Source organism: Carettochelys insculpta, chromosome 20 (assembly GCF_033958435.1).
Source record: "Carettochelys insculpta isolate YL-2023 chromosome 20, ASM3395843v1, whole genome shotgun sequence".
Classification (NCBI taxonomy): Eukaryota; Metazoa; Chordata; order Testudines; family Carettochelyidae; genus Carettochelys; species Carettochelys insculpta.
In genome coordinates this window covers 7,048,413-7,074,003 of record NC_134156.1, presented here as the reverse complement: position 1 = coordinate 7,074,003, position 25,591 = coordinate 7,048,413, and the positions used below count along the sequence as shown (strand labels likewise).

Here is a 25,591-nt window from a genome sequence, read left to right as displayed (position 1 = left end):
GACCTCTGAGCACCGTTCCAACTGCAAGCCCACCAGAGAAAGCATTGACCACTAACGGGTCTGTGTGTTGGTGGCACCTCAGTTCGCAAAGTGCTTGTTTCAAGGAGAAAACGCACAGAACTGCCGTCTTTATTTGCGTCCTAGCGGGAGCCTCTGCTCCTCGGCCATACGCCACTGGAGACCAACGTTTCACACTTCTACAGTGACTTCTGTCCTGGGACCCTCATTGCTTGTTTTAATGGTAGGAATGAGCACGGACACAGGGTTCTAAAACAAACCACGTGGTGCTTTTAGGCAGCTTTTCTGATCACGGTGTACAAGGCCAGTCAGACGCTCAAAAGGGATGAACAGCAGATGCCAAACCCAGCCATACTAGCCGATGGCTGATACACAATGGCGGACTGATGATGCCCCAGCCTGGTCTTAAAGCAGGACACATGCAGAAACCCACCCCCCCAAAGGAGAAGTAAAGGCACGAGCCTGAACCCTCACTTCATGTACAACCCAGTCCCAAGCTGGATATTCTAGCCCAAATGGAAAATATTTTGCAAAGCGTTTCCATCTCCTGCATTCAGCAACAGCCTCCAGGAAGGCCACCAGGGAACAGGAGCACGTGAGAAGCAAAAACCCCGTACGCTGGAAGCCCAGAGCTTTAATCCTGAAATGGGGCTTGGGCCATGCAAAGCGTCTGGTTTTGCAGGTACTTCCTGCTGGGAGCACAGAGACCCTGAACGGGTGTGATGTACTTGAAGCAAATACATTCCACAAGCTGAAGCATCTCGAGTGTGTTTATAAAACTACAAGAGCCTGGCAGAGAAAAGGGTGCTGCTGTTACGTTCTAGTGGAGGAAAGCAATCGCACGTCGGTGTGCAGGATCTTACTAGGCAATTATGCAGGACCTAGAAGGGATGCAACCCTACATCACTCGGAGCCATGTTGGAGTCCCGGGGCGCCCCTGGGCTCAGGGCTCTAAGAGGAGGAGGTATGGCTTGGCCCACTTAGCAGAGCTTCCACCAAGAGTTATCCAGACTTAACTCGGTAATTCCCTGGCCCTGTCCTCCCTGGGGCCAGCCGGGAAAGAACTCAGGGGACAGCGCAAAGCAGAGCTACTTCAGGAAGCTACCAAGCGACCGACTCTGCTGCCACCTTGCGTGAGAGACGACAGAACACACCCAGCTAGAAACTAGGCCACCACTGGCTCCCGATGGCTTTCCCCGATACGCTGCAGCAACACAGTTCTGCTCACCTCCCAAGCGAGCCAACACTGGGAGGAGGAAAGACATCACCACCTGCTGGGACTCCGGGAGAAGAGCCAAGGGGCTGGGGCATGAGAACGGGAACCAGTCGACACTGGTTTTTAAACCATGACCATTGGCAACAAGCATTCTTGCTGCGTGTCTCAGTGTCCCCCAAGGGTAACGCAAGGATTAATATCCACCTGACAGAGCTGTGATGCTGCTAGCGCCCATAAGGCGCCTGGAAGTGCCCAGCTGAAAAGCGCTAGAGCAGAATTGCTCCTTTGCACGGGATTTCTGACTCCTGGCTAGAAAGACCCACCTAGGGACGGTGCTGCAGAATCTGCCTTGAAACAGCCCATGTCGTGGGCAGCCTGGTTCACATTGGGATCTGGAGTTATTCACTGCTAGTCTGCACCACTCTGTTGCGGGTGCGGCTCCGACGTGCTCCCCTCCCTTTGCTGAGCCTGCCTGGGGGAAGTCCCACTTCCGACATTTCTCCTACCCTCTCCAGCCCTCTGAAAGCACTGCTGACTGCTTCCTAGCCTAGCCCAGCCCTCGGCTCGGTGCACAGACCCTGCAGGGTACCCAGCCTCCCTTTGGCAACAGTCCGAAAGGGAGCAGCCCCTCCTGCACTGCCAGGAACGTCCACATTGCTTAACGCATCCACAGGTGCCACCCGCCTTTTCTCCTGCAGGGCTCCGCTCTGCACTCAGCACAGGTAGGAGGCCCTCGGAACACCCACTCGCTAGCAGGGCCGTAAGCAGCACTCAGGCTTAGGGCATCAGAGCTGCACTGGCACACTGTAGGCATGGATCTCCTTTAGGCCACTGCCTCGCGCTCTGCCCCGAGCGAGTGCAAGAGCCCCACACACTGTCTGCAAGGGCAAGACTGCAAACCCAGCGCCCTGGCCAAACTCCAAAGAACGTGCGACCCTCCCGCTCTCGGTCAGCACTGGCCCTCTCCACGTCCTGTCCAGAACTGCCCCGTGGGACCGGAGCCCTGCGGTCACCGATGTGCGTAGGGAGCGTGGACCATGCAGAGAGCACCGTCGTTGAGAAGCTGCCAATTGCGCCCACGAAGTGGCAGCCCTCCCCTACCACAGAGGGCTTGGGAGAGGCATTTCATTGGGAAGAGCGCGGAGATAGCTACGTTAGCGACGCTCTAGGAAAGCTACCAGAGCGGTAGTCACGATAATCTGTATCTGCAAAACCAATGAGAAGTCCCGTGGCGCCTTATAGACTAACATATTTTGGAGCATCAGCTCTGGTGGGCAAAGACCTGCTTCGTCAGACGCATGTCTAGGAATTGTTGAAGCAGTCTGGTGCTCAGCTCACTGTATGGGGACCAGCAGCATATGGAAATGCATGATGCAAGTGACAAACAGAGCCCTGGCCACTGGAGAAGCACCTGGACAAACCGCCTCTTACCGCTAAGGACACAGACGCCTGCTCTTCACATCCTGATGGAAACCAATCAACCCTCCTTTTTTCCCCCACGCAAGGGGTCATTTTGAATAGCTGCCACCCTGGCTATGCTGCTGCCTAAAATCCAAAGGGAGAAATGGGACTAAAACCCAGGGGGAAGGTGCCTCAGGCTCTCTGGCACAGGAAAGGGGCTACAGACAGAGTCCAAGCTGCAATCCAGCTGCCTGACTTAGACATGCCCAGCAGCCTCCAGCTCATCAGTCTGAGGACCAGGGCACTGTCCCAGCACAGGGACAGGACCACTCCTTCGTGCTGGGGGCTCAAGTAATGCCCTCACCCTCCTGGCTGTTGGCCACGAGCACCTGCAGCTGAGGAGTCTGAGGGAGGCCCGACAGCCACGCACGTACCACGCAGATCTGCTCGTGCGCTGGCGCTCCTACGGCAGGGAGAGCAGGAGGGTCTTTACCAAAGGCTGCCTTGGGACCCCAGACAAGAGGAAGTGCCCAAAGGTCCCAGAACAGCCTGGGAGAGCTGCAGAAGTCTGGCAATAATGGACTCAGATTCGGGAGCCTTTACTCTTTCTTCAGCCTTGGCCCACAGCACTGCAAGGTGCAAGCCTGCAGGGGCACCTGCCCTCATGGTAGAGCGTCCCCAGCACCCGCGTCTACCTGTTCCAGCCTCACAGCCCTGGGGAAGCCGAGGGATGAAGCGAGACAGGACTGCCGACTCCCGAGTTGCTGTCTCTGCTGCTCTCCTCTCTTTGTAGCCAGGACGCCGCTGGCTGCTTTGCGGCGAGGCCCCTCAGCGTTTCCAAAGCAGAGGGCCTTGGAGCACTCCCTCGAAGCCAGGCCCACAGCTTTCTGGGCCTACCACCCTCACAGTGGCGCACCTGCTCTCACGGCAGAGCCTAAAACGAAGCCTTCTCAGGACACACACTGCACTAACCTTCCCCTGAGATCCAGCCCGCACGCCTAGCAGACTCATGCCGGTAGCCACTGAACTTCTCCCCACCCCCGCGCACTTCCATAAACACTCCCACGCACAGCCTGAATTCCCTCTGGACTCGTCTACGCCGGGTTGGGTGGGTACCCCAGAGTGCCGTTTCGCTTAGGGCTCCCCCAGCGTTCGCTCCAGGGCACCAAGATTTGGGAGTGTCCCCCACACGCCTCCAAGCCACAGGACCTGTCCAGCATTCAGGCTACGAGCTCCTTATCCACTGAGCTGAGCAAAGCGGTGGGACGTCACTGCAGGGGGGACACCCTCTGAAAACAGAGCCTCAGCTCTACGCCCTTCTCTTCCGCCAACATTACCCAAAGTAGAATCCTTTTAGCAACTGGTCTGATGCCATTTTGCCTACAAACCAATTGACAGTCAACCCTAGAGAGCCAGGCCCTGTAGCGCAGGCTGGAACGTGCACTCCATTCCTACGGGGTATGCGGAGGGCTAGATGAATCCAGCTGGCAGCAGGATCCAGCCCCCTCTCCCTCAAGGAGCTATTTCTTTGCCTTTCTACACAGCTTTCCACCCACGGGAAAGAACTTCCCCTGCCAAGGCAGGTGGTGCCCTACTGCCGTGGGAAAAAAGGCACAGGAAGGGTAAGAGTCTTGCTCAAGGGCACAGGAGCTCAATGCATTTCTGCTCCCAGCTCTGCTGAGTCCCTGACTACACATCCTCTGTTTGAGCTATGGGACTCACATGGCCGCAGAAAGCAGGCCCTAAGACGGGGTGCAAACGGGGGGGCAGGGGCATGACATTTCATGAAGGGGCACCACATGATTGGCTGCTGGGTCTCAGGCTCGTCCAGCTCATTAAAAGACGTTGAAGTATGAGACTGCTTTTACGTCCGTGTATTCACATTTACATACCGATTAAGAACGCTTTTCCATTGCACAGACTTATTTTCTTGCACCTGCCGAGAGGGGTTCCCCCCCCATGAGCATAACCAAAATTTCCATCGGTTTGTCTTATATTAGACAAGCTGGGGGTGGGTGCTAACTGCAGGGATGAAAAGTGGAGCCCGATGTCAAAAGTTTGCTCACCCCTGACTTGCATGGTAAATTACCAGCCCTCCCATTCAACCCTGCCACAAGTCACGTGACAGCCAAGCGAGAGCGAACCTGCCCAGCAGAGGGCAGCCGCACCCCTTCTCTGAGAGAGGTAACTCGTAGGCTGTACACACTGATCTGCGCGCCTGGAGCCTTGCCTACCCGCCCCGGGTTGGGGGAAGCCTGCGGTGCCTGCCAGCAGGGAGCAGAGCGAGACCCCCCTCACTAGGATGGGTCAGTCGGTCACAAGGCCATTTGATGATGAGATGTCAAAGCTTAGTAGGGAGGAAGGACGGTGTAGTGGTTAAAGCCCTAGCCTGGAACTCACGAGACATGGGTTAAATCCTGGCTCTGCAGATGAGTTGTTTGAGTCTCGTGTGCAAAATCGGCAGCGTTCCCCTTCGCCCCAGGGCTCCAATACCACAGTAGCGGAGGCCATACGTGCCAGGCCAGAGGTGCATGACACAGCTGCCTTCATCCCAGGGCAGACAGCCCAGTGCGCTGGGAAGGCTCAAGTACCAGAGAGATGGCCAGATTAGTCTATATCCGCAAAAACAACGAGCAGGCCTGTTGCACCTGAGAGACTAACAGCTTTACTGGAGCATCAGCTTTCGTGGGCAAAGACCCGCTTTGTCAGATGCTCCAAAAATCTGTTAGTCCGTAAGGTGCCGCAGAACTTCTCGTTGTTTTCGGGAAGGCTCGGCTACTACTGATCACAAATGACTTCACGCAGCATCTCTGGAGGTTCGCGCCTCGGCTGGTAAACGAAAGGCTGCCTGTGGGTTTACATTTGGGAATGTCTTTTGAGTGATAGTGCACAGCTAGCCAGCCCTGGGCTGTACCGCAGCGTAACCAATCCCGCCGCGGCTCGGTTTGTGGGGGGTCCCCGCGCCGTGCTCCAGGACACCAGATTTCCAGTGAGGGTCACACACGCCAGCTGCAGTCAGAATCAGCACCAGGAATGGTGGGAGCTGCTGGGAAAGTCGGCTCCTTAGCCTGTTTAACCAAATGCACAGAGCTCCCACTTCCCAGCAGATGAGACCACAAATATCCGGAGAAGAAAGTGCCACGTCTAGCTGAGGTATTTGAATCCAGTAAGATCGTGACAGTTGCGAATTCCATTATTCGCAAATGCTGCTTCTCCAGGGCCCCCATACTCACGAAAATGAACGTGGAACCCTGGCGAACGTGGCGACCCTACTGCAAATAAACCTGCACCCCTCAGCCGCTGGTGTCTCAGCTCCCCCGTTTGAAATCCGTTCTGTTCTCCTTTGCCTCCACAGCACCACTGGGCAGCGCTGGCGGAAGGAAAGGAAGCAGCGGCAGACAACTCCCAAACGTGGCAATGACCTGCTCAGGCCAGCCCCAGGGAGAATCTGTTGCTCCCACTGACGATGGATGAGCCAGGGTTCCACTCTGAAATTAAATCATCTCGTCTTGAGCCTGATGAGGGCAGCTACCACAAGTCCGTTAACGAGGGCTCTGGCAGGCCCCGGATGATGCAGTCGCAGGCGTAAATGCAATTAGCCCCATCTAAGGTCTCTCTTGAGGCACCATCTGGAGTTCGGCAGACCAGGTATACAGCACGGGTAGGAAATGGCGCTTCCTGACTCTCAACCATAGGCAAGTCGAGCTCCCCGAGTGCAGAGCAGACACACTGCTGTAGCTTCCTCTCCAGGCAGAGACCTACGCTGGGAAAACGGGCTGAGCCACAGGAGACTCCCTCAGGGTCACTGAAATGGTATAACAGTTCAACACGCCCCGGAAGGTCGGAGGGCAGCAGGGATGCTCTTCTCCTCCTAAGCCTAGTAATCTAATGGTTAAAGTGTCCGAACTCTAGCTCCAAACGCCAAGGTCTCGTGCTGCAGAGGACTGGAAGGAGTGAATGGCTCTGCTCCGGAGGGCAGCTCCCAGCAGCAGTGTGCAAGGCAGGCAGAATGCCTCCAGGGCAGCGTGGAGAGGACCCACAGCCCTGCCCTCTTCGGGGTTCCTAGAGCTCTCGTGGGAACCAGACACGCTCGACCCTTTGCGTGAGGCTGAGGATTGCGGTGGCCCCCCAGAGAACAGCGTGAAGGGTCCTAGTTGCAGCTCTTGCTGGAGTGCTGGGGAAAGGTGGGCTAGAGAGATTTGTCACTGAGAAGCTGCCATTCACACCAGCCATTTACCCCTTTCCATGGGCTCCTGCTCTTTTAAGGTTACTTCCCAGGAGCTGGGAGGCTGGCCCTGGCCTCCCGAGGCACAGCAAGCCCTGCAACCAGGCCCTGCTGCTGGAGGAGCTTGGACAGGATCAGGCTGGAGCAGAACGGTGCAGTTCTCCTTTCAGGGAAACCAAGGCTGATGCCCCTTTGGCATCAGGCAATGGGAAGGGACTCCAGAGAGCTGCTGCAGGAGGCTTGAGCAGACCTGCAGCCGCCAGTTCCCAGCACTGCCCAGGGAAGTGTCCCCGGTGACTCGGTTGCATCATGGAGCTGACAGAGCTGTTTAGTCTGGTCTCTCGGCCCTAACCTGCCTTACAACAAATTGGCAGGAACTCCACCCCCCGTGCTGGTGCCCTTCCCATGGAGGAGCTAGGATTTCAAACGGGGAGTCTCGCTGGCACGGGCCAGCGCTCCATCTTCTTCCCACTCTTCTGTTCTTCGCCTGACGGAGCTCCAGGCCACCACGATCCCTCTCCCGCTCCGGGCTACGTGGCAGTGCAGCAATGAGGAAACTAGTGCACCACCGTGCAAAGGTGACCTGATCTGCCTCAAAAGACCCTGCTGTGCTACAGCACCAGCCCTGCAGCCAGATGTGCCATGGGCAGCAACCAGCCAAAGGCTCTCCCGGATGTCTGGGCCCAAAAAGGATCTAAGCAGTGCTGTACCAGTCTGCACGAAGGCAGCAAGGCTGCCAAGCACCAGGATGGAGACAAGAGCCAGTGGACTTGGGGGAAAACCTACTGGGGTTCTGGAAGTGGATTCGGGCGAGCAGTGGGAGAGAGGCCCGTGATCACTTTTCTTGCTGTTATGCAGCTCTAGCATGCTGAGTGCTTAGAATACCGCCCCACCCCCCACTGCCCCCAGCGTATTCAAGGAAGAGGGACGATAGTCTTACAGATGAAGATTTGCTCTGGGGCACAGGCAACCCAAATTCAATTACTAGCACTGGCAGCCCAGTAGGACCTTGGGCAAGTTATAATCTCTGAGCTTTGGCTCTCCGTGGGCACACATGGGTCCTTCTCCCCTGCCCCACGGGGGCATTCAGCTCTCTGGGTGCAGGGTCTGCCCCTTATGGGGTGGAAGCAGCGTGTAGCACAAAAGGGTGTGGGGGTACCTTAAAGAACAACCACTAAGGCAAAAACAACTGCTTAGATCAGGGTTTCTCAACCTGTAGGACGTGCACCCTTAGGGCGCGTGGCTCTCAAGCCGCATGCGGCTCTTTGAGCAATGACCTGCGCACCGGGGGCACTCACCCCTGCTCTGCGCACGTGCCCCAGCGCCTGGAGGGAGAAGCACTTGCCGGCAGTGGTAGCGCTGGTGCGTCCCAGGCATAATGGGCATTGGGTTAGAGCATGGTGAGGAGGTGGGCTGGGTGCCAGGCTCGGCAGGCAGGTTTTATTCTCTCCCTCTCCCCCTCCTTATATAGATATAAAAATAAATCTATGAATGATATGAGGTGCCAGTGCTCAGCCGGCTTCCCGCCCCTCCCAATCGCATGGGCTGGGGTTGCTGAGGTTCCCTGACGTGCCGGTACTCAGTACTGGCAAGTACCGGCCCACCAAAAAGCACTGTCTATATCTACCTACCTGAGAATTGCGGGTACCGGGAATTGGTTGACACACACTGGCTGAGCTGTCTCTATGAACAATGACAAAACCCCTCCCCCTTGCCACAGGCCTCCTGTGCTGCACAGTCCTTAGGGAGCCCCGTCTTCGCCCCCCCCATCCCCCCCAGGCTCCCAGCTGCCCCTTTTCCCAGCATGCAGAGTCCTGCCCAGGCTGGGTGAGGGGTGACCTCACCACAGCACAACACTGACTTTTCCGGTTCCACGGCTGCCGGGTTTGCCGGGCCTGGCAGCTACAGGAAGCTTTCTCCAACCGTTGCCATTCTGCCAGCTTTATCTCAAGCAGCACCTGGCTCTGACAGTCGCCCACATGGGCAGCCTGGGCCTGCCCTAGCAGCTCAGACACTGGAGAGGAAGCTGTGTTTAGAAGGGACAGCAAAAGAAGGGGGAGGGGAGGGGAGGGCTTGGGGCCTGATCCAGCAATCCCAGGCACTGCATTTCCTTGCATCTCAGCCAATCCAGCTGGAAGAGCGAGCCACCACCAGCCCCAGCTCCCAGCAATAGCCAAGCAAGTCTCCGGTGGCTCAGTTACATCGCGGAGGAGACACCACTGCTCGGGCTGCCCAGCCAAAGCCTAAAAACCAGCAAAGCTAAGGCAGCTATGGAAGAGTTTATGGCAGCCACGCTGCAAGCCGTGACCAAGAGCTGCGTGTCCAGATCTCAGGGCCTCCTGCTACTGTACAGTCACCAGCACGTGGCATTACGGCTGGGGACTCTACCTTTGTTTAGCAGGACAGGGCCTGTGACACAGAGTGGCTTTGACGTTATGCAATAGATCATGGAACGGTTTGTTTGCATGTTACACACGCAAGTCGAGTCCGTGTACGTTGCACCCAATTTATTCAAACGCTGTCTTGGTGCATTTCTCCCTGTCCAGTGAAGACAGTCGAGTTAGACCAGGGCTCTCGTGCAGATTACGGTCAGGGACAAGCCTATACTCTACAGCAGGGGTGGAGGCAGAGTGCTGAAATACCTCTTTGTACCCAGTGCCGGCGATACTTTTTAAAGTCACTAATAGTCCTGCTTACAACAGCTTCATGAATAAATTAAGAGGCTGAGCTTTACCATTTGGGTCTTGGCTGGGAGCATTAGGCAGCCTGTGGTTAATTCAAGCAGCATGGCTTGGAGCAAGCTCCCAGCTGCATGGAGGAGGAGGAAGGGCGGGGCTAAGCTCCCGCCTTGCGTGTCAATGAAAATTGGTTCACACACCACTCTTGGCACATATGCCAGGGGTTGCTGACCCTTGCCCTACAGCTGCATAAACTGGCACTGGAAACCTACACTGAGCACCCGGCCCGTTATCAGAAACGCCCTCCCCTCCCTGCGCGTACTGGCTCGTTTGGCTCTACAGACAAACTCACCTATAGGGAGTAATTTTGTTTTAACTTTTGCTTCAACACGGCAGAGTCCTATAGCTGACTTTGGCCAGACAACAATCCTCCCTCGTATCCGAATCTCCCCGCTGCAGAGCAGTCAGCGTCCGGAGCAGGGAGAAGAGCAGGCATGCACCCTGCTTACTCATTTAACAACTGCTTGCTTGGGAAGATTCCAGCACAGAGTATTTACGCCGTGGGTGGAAAGTTTCTCCAGCTCCTGAGCGAGAGAGAGACTTTGTTTTCCTCCCAGACAGGGCAGCCAGCAAGCAGAGGATGCCTGCTGCAGCCAGCCAGGCACCAGGGAGGGAATAAAAGATGCCACAACTCCAAAGCAAAAAACAAGAGGCAAAGCCAAAGCACCCAAGCTGCATCTCAGGGTAAGGAGAGGAGGGCAGTTTCAGCCACAGGACTGAGCGAGATTTCACTGGGCAGCAAAATTAATTGCGGGGAATTCTGAGTTTGCCAAAATTCCCCCTCCTACTGAGTGAGACACCAGCGCGAGGCTTTGCACTGTTAAGGACACGTTCCATCTGAGCATTACACAGGCCTCACAACAACGTTAATGCGCTGGAGACTCAACACCCTTTTCACATTTCCCCATCCAATGCCAGGAGCCAAATAGGGTCCCAGGAATGGGCATTTCCACATATGCAATTCACCAAACCACGTGCTAGAGCAAAAGGACACGTTACCATCACTCAGCGGGGCCTCGGGGGCAGTGTCCCTTTATTTTCCTTCCATCCACAGGCGGAATAATTTTTGTTATCTTCACCACCAGTAGAAACACCTGCTGCCCACTCTGGGTGGCTGTAGGTGCTCTGCTAATCAGCTGCGCGGTACCTGAATCTCTCCTGAGCAGCTGCCGAAATGCCCAGCTTACAGGGAACACACCCTCGCCCCGGTTTCTCTTTTGTTGCCCACCGTGTTCATTTGGGGCCGTGGTTTTCTTAGTGGGCCCCTCCTCATCCTGAGAGGGGTCTTTTAGCTATGGGTGGGCTGTGCCCGCCCACCTGCCTGTCTTCCAATAGATGCAGAATTCTGTAGCCCCCAGGCAGCAGTCTGTCACAGAGGATAATCCACAGGGCTCCTCTGTTGATGGTGTCAAACGTCGTAGCCAGGTATATAAAGATCTACAGATTACAGGGAACACAGCTCAAAAGTCAGATGTAAGAATGAAAGAGCAGGACCTGGAGATGGATTAAGAAGCTGGGCCACACTGGTTAAGGTTATGTCCAAATCGCCTGGTTTGCGTCCCCAAGAGCTCAGTGGCACACCTCAGAGTTTAACCTCGTTTTTGCTTGATGCCCTCTGCGTTGCTAGCAACAGCTCCCCAGAGCAGCTGGGATCGGTCCTGGAAGGAAGAGGCGAAAAAAAGCACAGGCCAGACAGCCTGCTGGGGAAGCCGTGCCCAGGTCTGCAGCAGTCGCACTGGAAACGTCCACGCAGAGCGGAAAAGGAAAATCCTTGCTTGGAAAGGCCGTTGTGCCTGCACTCGGCTTAGCCCACCCCAAGGGTCAGGGCTCACAGGTTTGCCGCTTCCAAAGGCCTAACCCAGCCCAAGCTTGAGAGCAGGGGAGACCATTTCTACAGGGCCATGCTGGGAAGAGCCATAAATACAATCAAGGTCTAAGATATTTTAATCACTCCACCCTCGTAGCTTCCCAAGGAGCCTCTGCAATGCCAAGTGACATCCAGGTGGCACCCGCAGCAGCTAAGCCGATGCTGTCTACACACCAGCAAAGAGGCAACACCAGGCCTTCACCTAGGAAACGCGGCAAAGCTATTATAAGTCACTGCATACAGTCTGCCCCTCTACTAGACAATCAGAACACTCTGCACCTCCCCACCACACCCAGCTGTGGGCAGAGCAAGAGGACAGGTGTTCATATCTCTCTGCAGCTTGCGTCTGTGACAATCCACTGTGCTGGCCTATCGCCAAACCTCTGCAGTTCTTAAAACTCCAGGGCCTGGCATGCCCTCGTGGCTCCTGCCCCTGTGGTCGCCTCTGGCCGAGTGGTGCAAGGGCTGTTCACAAGACAGACAGACAGACAGACAGAACCCACCCCCTGATTCCGAGTGTTATCCGAACGCCCCAATGCATTTCGCCCTCTGTCCTCCCCACCCTTCCCCCACACCAACTCACAACCGGTAGCAGCAGCAATTTACAAATGGAGACGGAGCATGGGAAAACTGAGCAGCCCGTTTCCACTCCATTGCAACTTACTTAGGGTTGGCTCCCTAACCAGAACTCCGAGATCAGGCTGGACTATGCAGAGAAAAGCAAAGGAGCCCAGTGCTGGGACGGACCTCTGCTGCCTGCAGTCCTACTCAGCAGCAGCACTAGGTAGGTTCGACAGACGTCTATCGGGGATGGTCTAGATGGTGCTTGGTCCTGCCGAGACGACGGGGACCTGGACCCCATGACCTCTGGAGGTCCCATCCAGTTCTAGTGTTCTAGGATTCTACGGCTTCCCCTCGCCAGCCTCTGCTCCGCACAGGGGATCCCTTCCTGGAGGGAGCAAGTCCAGTCACCCTGCCGATTCCCTCCTCCACCTCTCTACAGCGGCTGCCCAATCCCATGGCAATTCCTGCCTGCCAGCATCTAGCCCAGGAGCCAGCAACGCCCAGCACGGGCGCCAGGAGTGGTACACAAGCCGACTTTCACGGGCACAGGAGGCAGGAGCTCAGCCCGGTCCGTCTTCCCACCTGCAGCCGGGCGCTCGCTCAAAGCCAGGCTGCCTGTGGGTTAAGGGAAGCCCAACTAATGCTACCAACCACCTACACAGTAAATGTAGATGCAGCTGTCGTAAGTAGGACTATGAGCGACTTGAAGAGTCTCACCCACGCTCGGGACTCTGCATAGAGGTCAAAAGGTCACATTTTGGTGCTCCGCCTCGGAAAGGTGGCTGTCCAAGCCGTTGTGTCTTGGCTACCCCAGGAAGCCACCCAGAGTCAGCCACGTCAGGCACTGGGGCAGCTGGATGGGAAGCGGCAAAAGACTCTCTAGCCGTTTCTCCAGCGCAAGCCAGCTCCCCGAGCTGTAACGTGCCTATTGGCAGAGCCTTGCCCATCTGCGGGCCACGCCCGCTGCTCAGACGTGGATACCAAGTTGGCAGCCGCACAGGACTCTACCCATTCACTGCCACAGGAAACCAAGCTCTTCAACCGTGACAGAAACAAAGGGAAACCGCCCTCTTAACAGAGCACCAAGGGAAGCAAGTATGGCCCATATTCAGTGCGGTTATAGACTCCTCCCTCCTACCCCACTGCCAGTGGAGTTACTCCAAGAATGACCTTGGGCTCAGCACGCCTCCGAAGCTGAGCCAAGGTGTATGTCCCAGGTACGCAGGCAGCGTGTGCACACACAGTGCTACCCGTTTGCTTTTCCTAGGGAGGCACCAGAAGCCCTGCAGCAGCAGAAGCATCACACACATATCCCCCCAGCCGGCGTCTGCGGCACTAGCAGCCCGAGGGCGAGCAGGCGTCAGAAGAGGCTGAAACGGAAACCCAAGCGAGTGAGGGGAAAACCAGTGGGAAGTGAGAACTGACCTTTGGAACCCAGGACAGAAGTGCTGAGCAAGGCTCTGTGGGCTTGAAAGTGACAGATGTGGGAGATCAGTTTCTCGCCGGCCCCAGAGAAGCCTGGGTTTAGATGTCAGGAGGTGCGCCCTGCTCCACCACACGGCAGAGCTGCCAGCCGGGCGCAGAATAGCCGTCAAAGGGCGAGACCAGTGCAGTGAAAGGCGGCAGACCCAGAGGCAGGAAATCTCATCAGCAGGGAACTGCTCTTTGCTCTGCTTGAGCGGGGCCCCTGGGACGGTGCAGCTGGCACCAGAGTTCTACCCTGGCGATACCTCCCACTGGTGAGCGCCCCTTGCTGGTGCTTCCACCCTTTGCGTGGTACTGGAGTCTTCCCTGCTCTGACCTGGGCCAGCTAAGGAGCTGGTGCTTGGGGCTGTTATCTATGCACCAACTCTTGGGAGTCCCAGAACCGGTTTGTGAGGTGTTTTGCTCAGTAACGTGGAAGGGTTTGAAAACATTTTCCACCCTGGGCAAAACACCTCAGGCCTCTGTGTTGGACAGGAAGCACAGGGTGTGACGCTATTCCAACTCTCACCACCCAGCAAAGCACGACTGCTGACCGGTGGGCAATGTCCATAAGAAAACACCACCACCTCTAGGCAGCTCACAAAAACCTGTCACACCGACCACCACCAAATTTTACCGTGCCTGTGAACATGCTAGAGTGCAAACAATGCACAAACAGAAACATTTCTGGGACCTTTACCATAAAAGTTCATTTTTGTTATTCTGCCTGGGTGTCATCCAGACAAGTGGGACGAGGAAGACAAGCAGTGCTACAACTGAAGCAGGAATGTGGAAGACGGACACAGGTGACGGGGACAAAACTACAAAGTTACTCATGTAGGGACTTATTTGTATGAATGGTTCTAACGGTTCTGTTTGGTTTTGGGTGCAACAATTCTTAATTTTTTTTTTTTTTAAGAGATTCTTAGGGGTTGTTAGAAAAGTCCAGAGCCTCTTTCATTCCTTCCCCGATTTTAGAACTGGACTTTACCCCCAAGCGTTGGGGGGGGGGGGGGGGGGTGTTGGTGCTGTTAAATTCCATTATGGTTAAGTTGAGAACAGGAATCCCTGAGGGACACTGGATGAAGTAGCAAAAAGCCCTAACTGCCTACAAAGCAGTGTTCACATAACAGCAAAGAAAAATTTCATGGTGCAAGTCAATTTCCCAGTGAAGTTGGTGGGAGTTGAAACACGCTGCTCCTGCAGTCCTACGGAGAATGGGTCACATGAGCAGACGCAAATTTGCAGCATTTCGGTGATGGGGCTAAAACCGCCGAGAGGAATTAGGTTAAAGCCACAGACTAATTTCACTTCTTCTATAACCCAGATCCCCGCACAGCTTGTGCTTTGTACACTGACCTGACACTCCATCCACTCACCAGGAAGTCAGTCATGTGAACCGCTAACACTTAGAAATCAGACCAAGCAGAAAAGTCCGTGTGTTAAACCTCTGCAGGACAGCTCTTTGAAGGGGACAACCGAGACTGTCATGTAATCCCAGTGCAGCAGGCTTACGTGGCACTGAACCCCACTCCTGATAAAGGGGATGTTGCTAAAAAGCAGCCCAAATGTGGCACCACCATAAACTTTGACACCCCCACGTCCACCAAAGACGATGCGTTGAATTTCCAAAAGACAGAGTGTGTCAGGGCACTGGACTCGACGACCTCTCGAGGTCCCTTCCAGTGCTTGTGGTCTAGGATTTTATTCTGACTTTTCACTCAGCAATTTTAGCTTGGAGAGAACAATTCAATACCTGCTCTTGTTGAAGTCGGCCATTCACGGCCTCCCAGGGGCAGAACTGGGCCCAGGGATTGGAAACCCGCTGGAATTAATACAGCGCAGCATTTCCACACTCTTCATTCTCAGACCTGCTAGCTGGGAGAATGCGGTCGGACATCTTCCACTCAAAAGTTAGTGATTTTAAACAAATTTGCTTGGTCTGCGCTCAACCGCCCCCTCTGAACAGGCACTGGTGTAATCTGGTTTTAAAGGCAAATGTTCGGGGACTGTGACATTTAGAGCCATGTACACAGGTAGCCAGAGAATTTATCCATTCACACAAGAGCTGAGCAAATAATTCATTTTTCAGATTGGGAGCTGATCCAAAGGACCACAAAAAAAAAAAATCCTCCTCTGAAACCTCCCCACTTATGCATCTGACGAAGCAGGTCTTTGCCCATGAAAGTTTATGCTCCAAAATATCTGTTAGTCTATAAGGTGCCATGGGACGACTTGTTTTTAAAAGATTTTTTAAACTAAAAGCATCCAATTGAAACAAAGTATCAAAATTGATTGCTATTTTTGGTTCTCTGTGCCTTAAATACTGAGTCTGTTCTGGTCTGGCTATGGTCTGAAGAAGTGGGTCTGTCCCATGAAAGCTCATCACCTAAAATTATTTTGTTAGTCTTTAAAGTGCTACTTGACTGCTTTTTTGTTTTGAAAGTATCAAAATGGTTCATTTAGAAAATCTCAAAACAAAAATGTTTCAATATCGGATTCCGCCCACCCCAAGCTGAAACTATTCGTCATATTCAACCCAAATTCATAAACTGATTTGGTGCTGCCCCCGCCTCCTAATTTTGCAGAAAGGTTGTTCGTCCCCAAATTTCTGTCCCCCCTGCGGTAATTCAGTGACCAAGCTGCTGTGTTTCAGTCTGATCAAACAACAAAACCAACATATAATTCTTGGTCAGACCTACCCACAACTAAGCAACACAGATCGGAACAAATCAAGAATGAAACCAGAATGCAAAACTTACCCAAAAAAGCTTGACTGAATAATGGAAAGACCAATTTGCCAATTATTATTCAGTGAGAAACTGCTACAGTTGTCAGATGAGATCTTTACCATGAGTTAGTAGCTCACCTCAGCTACTTCCCCATTTTCATGGCCAGACATGAAGTATTAGGCCATCATGTTTGATTTTTTGAGTTGATCCCCAGGTTTTCATGCACAAACGTGAGAAAGCTCAAGGCTGCAGAATGGAAATATGGACATTTTGTTTCTGCAGAATGCAACTGGCTGCTACTGATAAAGCAGCAGGGAGGCCTTTTAATCCGTTAGTGACAAGTAACGGTTGTAAGTCAGCTGGTGGGTGGGACGAACAGGAAATGAGTGCATGGGCTAGGCAATTCAGCTGTTTGCCACCATTGCACAAGATGTTCTTTGCTGGAGACCCAGGACTCATCTCAGCCTCCTTTTTAATTGTGAGCCGCATCTGCCTCCCTTACACAAAAGCTCTGCTCCCAAAGTTTGAAAGGAACAAAGAATGGCAGAGATCAGCCCCCATGAGGCAGACAGCGTGAACGGGACATGGAACAGTCTCACCCCAACAGTGCCTTTATTGCCGTTAGCCTATGCCCCATTATACAAATACCTGGCATTTCAAGAGCTGACTTGTCTTATGTTTCCCCCGCAGAGTTCTGTTCACTCATGTTGTTACACCCTGCAATAGTACAACTCAACACATGGCATAAGCAGACAGGACACCTGTCCAAAAATAAGTAAAATCAAGATACATTCATGATCTTCACAGACCAGTACTTGGAATACTAGCACTCTAAACAATGGCAAGAACAAGAACAAGCAGCCAGGGTAGTGGGGCAAAGAGAGACTGGATTTTTGTGCGGAGTAAAAAGTTTTGTAACTGATAAGGATCATTCTGGAGGGCCTCCTAGTTGAGATGGGAGCATGTCTGGTGAACATCAAGAATGCTGCATGAGACAGCTTCCAGGAGAGAGGTGCCCTATTACATTGTATTCTTATTGGATTTTAGCACGAGCCTGACTGACATGAAATGTATTCGACAGACCAAACAACAAATGAGCAGTGGTACAGTCAAGGAACTGATTAATTACTCAATGCCGCTCCCTTCAGATAAAGGCTCCTCATACTTCTGTCTCCCCGTTAAGGGCTGGGGATACATTTAACAGACCCCCCACCCCTAACCATCTCCTTTCCATAAAGGATTCTGTTTTCTGTGGAGGTGCTATTCCTAAGCAAGATGCAGCCTTCAAGGCTGTTGACACCTGCCCCTAGTTACCTTGGGAGCAAGGGAGGGTAGTACTGTCCAGAAAAGACCAACCGTCCACACCACAAAAAGGGTCTGTTTTTAACTCTGCTTCACTAACCCACATAACTAGTTAAAGGAGCAGTGAAGATAGAGCAACTCAGCTTTCGAACTCCTTGTGGCAGTCTCGGTTTAAAGCCTACGGGGAGCCTGTAAGCTGTAACTCATACTTGAGCTACTAAGCCAAGCTGAAGTGATGTCTTTACTACTTGAACTGGAATTAGCTAACAGGAGAGGACACCCCCTTCTTTGGAGCGTAGGCCTACAGAGTCAAAGAATAAAGCAACTCCTCCTAAAGTACCAGAGAGCTGTTTGCCTGTTCAGGAAGCCCAGCAGCGTCCATCTATTAACCCCTTAGAACTATTTCCAGAGACCACAGCAACATGTGGCCCGGGGCGACGGGGTGGAGTGAAATAACTACTCATGGAAATACAGGTATAAATCTTGCTACAGGTCAAGAAACAGGGACAAGCCTCAGCTGGTATCAGTTTACAACTTACAAGACACCCCAGAGCAGGTTCAAAGTCCCTCACAGGAGCATGGCGTAAACCACAAAGTTCCCACCACAACCAAATAAGCAGAGGCCCAGGCCTGACACAGAAAGAAGTGAGGGGGATGAAACTAAAAATATATGGCAGTGCGCTGGGATGGGGTGGGGATTTCATGCCGGGGTGGAGGGGAACTTTCAGATAATCTGCTGCCTGGGGCTTGGCTCAGGGTCTCTGAGATGCAAGAGCCTGTATCAGCACAGACTCTTCAGCACAATGATGCGTTAAGAGACCACATACAGGCAGTGCACAAAACACAAGGCACAGGTGTCATATTAACCCCCATGGAACTGCCCCCATTGTTCGATGAGTTTGGGTATAACTCCCACAACTGAACTGGGCACCTGGGTCACATGTTACTGACACTGTAACCTCCGGGAGGCCTGCACATCCCAGCTGCTCGGGTGCCTGGACAGAATGTATTTCCTCCATGTGTTGCATGGGAGAGGGAACGATTACAGGTTGAACGTCTCCAATCCAGAACTCTCTTGTCCAGCACCGTCCGCAATCCAGCATGATTTTGGTTAGTGGGATGACCTCTGAACTGGGACCTAGTGGGAGGGCAGAACCCAGAACGTTGAGGGTGGAGAGATTATGCATAAGCTTCCCCTGAAACAGGAAGGGTTAAGAGATCCAACCACCAAGAGGGGGAAGCACCACAGTCGCCAAGGTTTCCTGTTTTATGGCAGTATATTCAATTTGGTATTGACTTTACTTTGCGGTGGTGGTGGGGATATTATCAGCCCACGCAAATTCCACTGTAATCCAGCCTGGTTGCAATACATTTTGGCCTTCCATTACGAGCCAGGCCAAAGTCTGCCAGTGCCACTTTCTAGCCCAGATAGAGGAGCAGCCTTTGGTGGTTCGGTTTAGCCCCTCGAAGCAAGGGAGACAAGCAACTGCCTGAACCCATTGGCTGAATTGCCACATGAAGATCAGTAACAGCAGCAACACTAGAAAAGGAAGCAACTGGAGGGACCTCGAGCATACGTTGCCCTTTGGCTAGGTATAAAAGGATCCTTTAAAATAAGCTGGAAAAAGGCTACAAACTGCGGGGGGGGAAAAAAAAGCCAAAAAAGGAAGTAGGTTTAAGTTGCAGCAAGAGTTTCCAAGGAACTATGACTGGGCTCTTGGGGGTGTATTCCACATGGTCAGTTGCTGTGGTGAGGGCTCAGAGATCAGTTCTGAGCAAGTTCCGAGCCATTGTACCCGACATCTGGCTTCCAAGCCAAGGCAGTGGGACATCCTGCCAGCTGTGTACGTCTGCCGGGTGGATGGTGCATGGGCTGCAGCAAAAGGTAAAAAGAGAAGGGGGAATTGTGCACCCTTAGAGCTGCTGTTGGGGGGCAGCCCAGCGACTGTCAAATGCAAGAGCACAGAACGCCTTCCCCCTGCAGGCTATCCTTGAGCAGCCTAAGTGCGCCTTTCCAAAGCTGCAGTAGATTAGAAAGCCGAGAGCATCTGCTTCTAACAGATCCTGCCAGGGGCAGGAACACAAGAACTGTCAGGCTGCATACACTCCCAGGTGCGCCTAGTCCTCTATTGAAGACCTGTTCTCATTTCCCCATTTTGGAGGAGCTGGCCTGTCAGCAGACAGGGGACAGCTACCCCAGGGCGACTTTGGAATTGCTGCCAAGCAGCCTCTTTCCCAGGGAGCACTCACAGGTACGGCGGTTCTGCGAACTGCAGGCTGTTCATGTCCGGGACGCTGGCTTTTTATTTACCATCCGTGTTACCGTGCTCATGGTGTACTGCAGGTGAACAGCTCCTTCTCGTTGCCACAGAGCACCTCACAGCTTGGACAGTTTGTGGAAAGTTTGCTTTAGTTAACAGCTCAGACCCTCCGCAAAGAGCTCCTAACCTGCACTGATCTCAGTGGGAGTAGCTAGGGCTCAGCATCTCGTGGGAACTCTGTCCAACTTCCAGGTGCTGGAAATAGGAACTGGACCAGAGCTCCAGGCTGGCTTGCAAAATAGCTTAGCTGGATGGCCCTACCGAGGTCACTGGCACTCCTGAAAGCTTCAGTAACATGCTGAGATGCATAATTTGCAGCACTCCTTTCTGAAAATGCAGCCACCTCTGGGGTTATCCATGCCAGCTGTTCAGTACCACATGCATTCCACAATCATTCAGAAGCCAGAAGTGCAGAGGAACACTGAACCCAACTGAAACCTCAGAGGAGAATTTCAGGAGGAAAAGAGCAGGACAGGGGAGTTCATTCTCCTCCTCCAAGTAAACAGACCACAGGATCTTTAAGCGAGTCAAAGTCCCTTAGGGTACGTCTACACTTACTGGAAGATTGACTCCTTCAGGGTCCATCCAGCAGGCCTACTGGGGACATGCTAAATTGAACCATCAGAACCATTGTACTCCTCATTCTCGTGAGGTGTAAGGGAGTTCGGTACAAGAATTTCTGCCATTGACTCTCTGCCTGGATGGTAGGGGTTGGGGGGAAAACAAGACACTAGGACATGTTGATTCCAGCCACACAGCTGTCATATCCAGAATTGTTTATTTTAGATCAACTGTTTGGTCTGGTGTAGACAAGCCTGGGAATCAGCAGGAAGTACATTGGGTTAGACGGCAACCCCATCAGCACACCACAACGTAGACAGTGGGAGGAGAAACAGGCATTTAAGTCTGAGTTCTCTTTCAGCGTAGCATGGCCAGGGACCAGAGGCCAGAGGAGTAAGCAGTGGCAGCAGCGGCAAATGGCTCCTTAAAGAGCCACAGGCAGCTCGGAGCAGCCCAGCTGACAACCCCGAGAAAATCTAATGGTGACCCATAAGTTGGGGATCCATGCTCTGTAGCAGCTCACACTGAATGGTCTCAATGCACAGGAAAAGGCAATGAGATCATTGCCCAAGTAGGAGAGGCGTGGGAGGAGTAGGTGTTTTCAGTTTTATTTTCTTGGGGAGGAGAACAAAGGAGCAAACTGAACTGTTGGTGTTGCTGACTCCCACAGAGGATGCAGTTGCAGAAGCACCCTCCTCTGCACTCAGTCCTCTTTGGAGAAGGACGGCTGTCTGCTAAGCAACTTCGGTTTAAAAAAAAAAAAAACCACACACACACACACCACCCAAACTAGAGCAAGGGTGGGAGGAAAGCACAGAAACCAAAACAAGAGTTCATATAAGAGCCTGCTGCATGCTGGGGCTTGACAGTATTAACTGTGACCAATGGAGAAGTTTTCCTGGAAAGGGTGCGGCAGGAAACGCATCTCAGAGGGAGCTCTGTTGCAAAAGGGCTGTTCTCCGCTTGCTATGGTCTGTGAAGAAGCATTGGGTTGGCCGGCACAGAAATAACTCCGGGGCGTCTGGCATGCCTATAGGGCAGTACTGCCAAGCCTTCAGCGGGCATTTCTGAGAAGTGAGAGAGTTTCCCAGCTCAATGGCTCTTGGAATCCAACCAGCAAGGCACGAGTGCAGAGCTAGGCCTTGTGCATGGAAGAGGCTCAATCAAAACCCATGCAAGTGACACTCCGAGGGCCAAGATGCTGCAGCGATAGGCGCCTGAGCACTGCATGGAACAAGGATGGCCTGTATGCGACCAGCTGCACAGAGGCACGTGGAAGGGAATTTCCTACTGAAAACCAAACAGAGATCTGACTCCAAACATCCATTGTCCTGGTCCACCGAGAGCAAAGGGCAGGGATGGAGAAGGGAGCACAGAGCAGCTGACACTGAAAGCCCAGTCCAGCTGAGCACATGGCCTCCTTCACAGGCTTGCAGTCTCCCAGGCATGGGGAGACCTCTGCGGCGTGACGCCCCATCCTCCCCACTCCCCAGGGCACAGGGATTTTTGGAGGGGATCAGTTGCTTTGTGAACTCCCAGTTCTCCGCTTCCCCACACACCACCAGCCCCTAAGCCGGACACGCTCCCAGCAGAACGGCAGGTCGCTGAGCAGCGAGGCCATGGGGGAGCGGGAAGTGGAGGGGTCACAGCTCAGCAAAACTCAATCTTACCAGCAGGTAGGGTGGGAGGAGTCAGGAGGCCTGGCAGTGCCTATTGGCCCAGTGCATGGAACTGGGCAAGTCATTGTCCCTGCCTCAGTCTCCCCACGTACGGGCCATCCCGGAGGGGAGGGGAGGGGAAGCTGGTTCCCCACACAGCTCGCAGGCCCTTGAGCAAAAGGGGACAGAAAATTCCTGTTTCTTGGCAGAAGGGAAGAGCATTTGTTCGTTCTCTCTTCCATAGAGGAACGAGACCCCAAGGGGGAGGTAATGGGGAAGCCCCTGTGCGCACGGACTAGGAAGCGAAGAGCAAGAGCTGTGGGGCGAAAGGAGCAGGAGAGGAATCTGGAACTGCTGTGGTGCTAAGTCGCTGCAGAAGTGACCCGGGAACCGCAGCCCTGCTGTGGCTCATCTTCCCCAGCACCTCTTCCCCCAGATTTGTGACAAGCGACAGGGAAGTTTGCAAACAGCTCGGCCCCGCCCAGGCAGGGTGAAGCCGTCGACCCGCTCGGGGTCAGCCAGAGCTCTTCCGAACGCTGCACAGCCGTGGCTAGCGGCAAGCGGGGAGGCAGAAAGGTTTATAGCCACGTCGGGCCGTGCATCCTGAAACAGCCACCCAGGCAGGCGCTTGACGGGTCGTACTTAAGGCTTGCGTCCCACAACTGACATGCACCCATCTCAGAGACCAGCCCAGGCGGCTACTGAGCAGCCCACAGCAATGCTGTGGAGCACTTTAGGGTAGGAAAGGCAGAAGCCAAGCAAAACTACAGGGGAAAGCGCATCCTAGCTGCGGGCAGCTCCCCTATGCAGAACGAAGCCAGGACAGCAAATCTATCTCATCAAGCCAGACAATCCCACTGCCTCATACACCAACCCTGGCCTTCAGCTCCATCCCCGGCCGCTTCCAAGGCCCGGCTGCAACCATTTAGTTGCTGATCCTACAGAGCACCGATGTGCTCGAGTGTTTTCTGGGATCACAGAGAGTTCGACAGGGTTAGTTGTGACGGCAGCTAACGGCATCTCACCCCTGCTAGAGGCCCAGCCCAGGAACTTGTCTGTTGCTATATGCACAGCACTTAGATCATGCCCCGCTGGCAGGACACACCCGGAGCGCACTGCCCTACGACGGCTGGCGAGGCAGGGAAGCTTCCTGCAGCAGCCGCGTTGTATGAAGTGTCCAACTGGCCTTTAGGCAGTGGTACAGCCCAGGGACTGTGTGTATGCTCCGCGTGGGACGCCATGGCCGAGAGGCAAAGAGAGGTGTTCACACGCACCAGCCTCCAACCACGTCTGCCGGACCCAGGTCGGAGGAGGGAGTGGCCGACTGACTGGAAGAACGTGGGGTTTTAGGTTTTGCCTGGGAGGCGTCCCCGCCCTTTGCACTGGGCACGGGTTCAATACCAGCCTAGACAGGCCAGCAGCTCCCGATTGAGCTGGGCAGCTGCCACCACTCCTGCAGCCTCTCTGCTTTCTAGGAAGCTCTAGGAACGAGCTGGCTGAACTCCACTTGGCACTTAGCCATCCCTCAGGCAGGAGGGGAAGAGATCACCCCAGGTGGGAAGCAGAAAGGTCTTTGTGGGCTGCAGACAACCGAGAACTTCTTGGGCTTTGAGGCCCACGTGGAGAGAGACTTCACCACTCGAGCCTGGGGACCCTGCTTCATTCACTGCTGATTCTGTGTAACGGGGAGAGAGACACACTCCTCTGTTGCTCCCTAGTGGTGAGGGCAGCATGCTCAAAGGTTCTCCCCTTAAAGGCTGCCATCATGAGGCATCCGTGGAAGCCAGAGTCTCTTCCAATGTCCAGCTCATTCCTCAGAGGTGCGAACAGACCGCAGGCTGGTCCAGCGTTCTATCAGGCGCAGAGGGTGACCTGCGGGTGCCGTACGTTACAGACGGGCCAGCAGGTGATTGCTTGCATCCGGACGCAGAAAATCCCACAGGTTCTACTCTTGAGGGCATTCTGCGCCAAAACATTCTGGTTCCCACGCACGCCTGCAACAGCAGCCTGCAGACCAGTCTTCTCCCCATCAGTGCTGGCATGCAATAAAGCCCCCCCTTCCCCCCGCCCGTGTGCAAATTGCTCCTGCTCTCCCAGTCCCTCCTGTCAACCCCACACTCAGCTTCCCCCTTCATTTCATGTGCGCCTGTGCACGAAATGCCGCTCAATTCCTAGTAACACACACAGTGCTAGGAATTTAATGCCAAAGATGAAAGAGTTGAACTGCCACCAGCTTCTGCTTTTCTCTCCATTCCAAAGCCTTGGAGTGGACTCCACCTCAGACCCCAGTTCCGCAGCTGTGAGCGCCTAAAAGCTCAACCAGAGGGAAGACACCCCAAGCAACCATGCCTCTACTTGTATGAAAGATGCAATCACAGAGATCTTGGACCATATACATTATACATAAGTGCATGCATTTTTAAAAGGCAAATGCATGGAAATTGAACTAGAACAAGCTAGTTCCAAACTCAGTGTCAGAAACCTGAAATATTTATAAAGCTCTCATTATCTTATTCCCAGCAGCACTCAGGCAATCTGGACACTGTGAGCTTCCAAAGACAGGGACAAACGTCAGAGAGCACATTACAAGTAAGGTAGTTAGTTTGCCCCAGTTACAGTCTAACTCAGGAGAAGCAATCTGCAGCAGACACGCCTGCCTGGTTTCATTCCCAGCTCTAGTACTAGTTCATCCATGCCAGACTTCTTCCTCTGCATCTTTCAGCCAGGCTTTCACTTCTAGCCTCTGCTTAGAAGCCAGGTGCTTCACTATGAAAAGCACATCTCATGAGAGAGAACAGCAGTGCCAAGGGTAGTGGTAACAATGGAAAACCCAAAGGAAATCCCCAGCAACGATCTGGAAAGGGAGCAGGTTGTAAGAGGTGTTGGAATGGAAGGAATCTTTGACGGAGGCCAGCTTGCCCACTGATGTGGTCACTTTTCAGTACTCTTGCTACGGAAAGAGGTAATGAAAAGTAACAAGTTGGACCACAGGAGAATCAGATAGAGAGCACGACAGAGATAAGCAGTTTTGAATTTCCTCAACGTGCACATGAATGTGGAAAGTAAGAGTAACTGACTCCACCGCACAACATGGCTTTCCAAGGCGAGCGTCTTTTTCTGCACCTTGGAAACACAAAAGCATGGAGCCAACGCAGCCAGCTAATCTGCAGTACGCCCCCCTCCAACGCCAGCCACAGCTGCAGACAACTGTAAGTCACAGGTGTTTGCGCACCATGGAGTGGAACCATAAAGCAAATTCATGACTCAAGATGGGCATGGAAGTGGTAACCACCTCCAGCAGCATACAGCTGATCTCAGCGCATACTATCAAGCGTTATCCAGTGTGACGGATTCAGCTGCCGAAGGGCAGCAGATTCCAACCACCTCAAAACAAGAAGCCCAAAGGATCTGTCTTTACTCCCTGTAAACTTGGCTCCAGCCCAGCTGTTTTGGTGCCCCTAACTTCACTTCTGTTCACACAGAAAAACTGCTGACTGCGGGTTGCTTTAAACCCAGATTATAAA

The 25,591-nt window shown here is 53.6% G+C and overlaps 1 protein-coding gene across 5 annotated transcripts in view; it reads right to left on the bottom strand.

Moving 5' to 3' along the window:
- LOC142023627 (cytoglobin-like) overlaps positions 1–25,591 on the bottom strand; it is a 120,579-nt gene that overhangs the window by 20,081 nt on the left and 74,907 nt on the right. The gene's annotated exons all lie outside the window — the stretch shown is intronic.